The 1,376-nt window shown below is 44.4% G+C and overlaps 1 protein-coding gene across 1 annotated transcript in view; it reads left to right on the top strand.

Annotated features, from left to right (window-relative positions):
• The window catches only part of Hibadh (3-hydroxyisobutyrate dehydrogenase), a 98,061-nt gene extending 97,760 nt beyond the window's left edge, over nucleotides 1–301 (top strand). The window contains exon 8 of the mRNA NM_022243.1: nucleotides 1–301. This exon is cut by the window's left edge and continues 571 nt beyond it. The gene's annotated coding sequence lies outside the window, so the exon portion shown is untranslated.
• The last annotated feature ends 1,075 nt before the right edge of the window (nucleotides 302–1,376 follow it).

The following is a 1,376-nucleotide window of genomic DNA, read 5'->3' as shown; positions in this document are numbered from 1 at the left end:
TTCTGGGTTACTGACTTACTGTGCAGGGGTTGATAGGTAAGACAGCTTGCTATACTTGTCTTCCTGTCTCGATTGTTACAGTATCTTAGTGTACCCTCCTGTTACAGCTTCCTCACTCAGCCGGCTTGCTTCTGTATTTTTGCTTCCTGTATATCCTTTTACTACATGTTTTTGACTCCAGAAAAATGACACCGTTAGACTGTTTCAGAGCCAATGATGATATTTCCTTTAGATAATTATTATATTATTCTAACTATAGTCATATTATTTTGGATTTAAATAAATTTCTATCCTGATAACATTTTTTGGAGCTTTTTGGGTTTTGTCTCTTGAGTTTTGTTTTTGTTTTTGTTTTTGTTTTTTTGTTTTGTTTTGTTTTTTTTTTTTTTGCAAGCTATTGGGGAAAGGTGAAAAGAACAAAGGAGGGAAGGAAGGTCAAAGGGTACAGAGCTTAGAGCTGGCCATCGTCAGGCCAGCAGCTTGCTGCCCTTCTGAAGACTCCATGGCTGTGTGCCCAAGTGTTAGGTGGTCAGTGCCATAGGATTCACCATGGGATGAAGTGTGGAGCACATTGCTCAGTTCACAACCCTTCAGTAGCCATTCTGCAGAAGAGACAGGATGGACCCGGCAGGGAGTGTGGAGTAGAGAGTTTACTCAGCGTCAAGATGGGAAGGCCTAGACTTATTTCTAAGATTGCAGCTATGGATGGAGTGGGAGAAGGAGATAGATGATCAGAGAGAAGACATCGCTAAGTGACTGGAGCAGTTGGGAGGACAGTCTGCCAGTGGCCTCCATGGAACGTTGAGTGCACTTCTAGTAACATGGCTTTTAACATGAATGATAAAATGTTAATCCAGGATGGACTTTGAGTGTGACCTTGGGCAAGTAGGAAGCTGTCACACCTGGTGTAGCCAAATACAAAATGCTTAATTGAAAGTAAAAGATGATGGATTAAGGACAAGAGTGAAGGTGAGCATGTGGTGACGCTAGGCGTGTCGGGTGGAACCAGTGCTTAACAACAGCTCTCGGAAGTTCCTCTGAGTCAGGCTCAGAGTCGGCCCCTTGGCACTGTTCTGGTCTCAGTGCTCCGGAATGGAAAGTTTCGTGCACGTAACAGACTCACAGTGCTGCTCCTGGGAATGGCATCCACAGTAGCAAAGCGGCAGAAACCCCTCGATTGGTGAGCAAGGCCTGGGAGCTGCATGGAAATTGTTTTGAGGTAACAGTTTAAAAAGCCCCTGACAGTGCTGTGGTACAGGGACTGGAAATTAATCATGTGGATTTGGCACATTAGAGGTCATTAGTGACGTTTTGAAGAGTCGTGGAAGTGAGCAGAGTAAGCCCACTGGTCTAAGCACACAAGAGATTATTCGCTC

Source organism: Rattus norvegicus, chromosome 4 (genome assembly GCF_036323735.1).
Source record: "Rattus norvegicus strain BN/NHsdMcwi chromosome 4, GRCr8, whole genome shotgun sequence".
NCBI lineage: Eukaryota > Metazoa > Chordata > Mammalia > Rodentia > Muridae > Rattus > Rattus norvegicus.
This window is presented reverse-complemented; position numbering and strand designations above follow the sequence as displayed.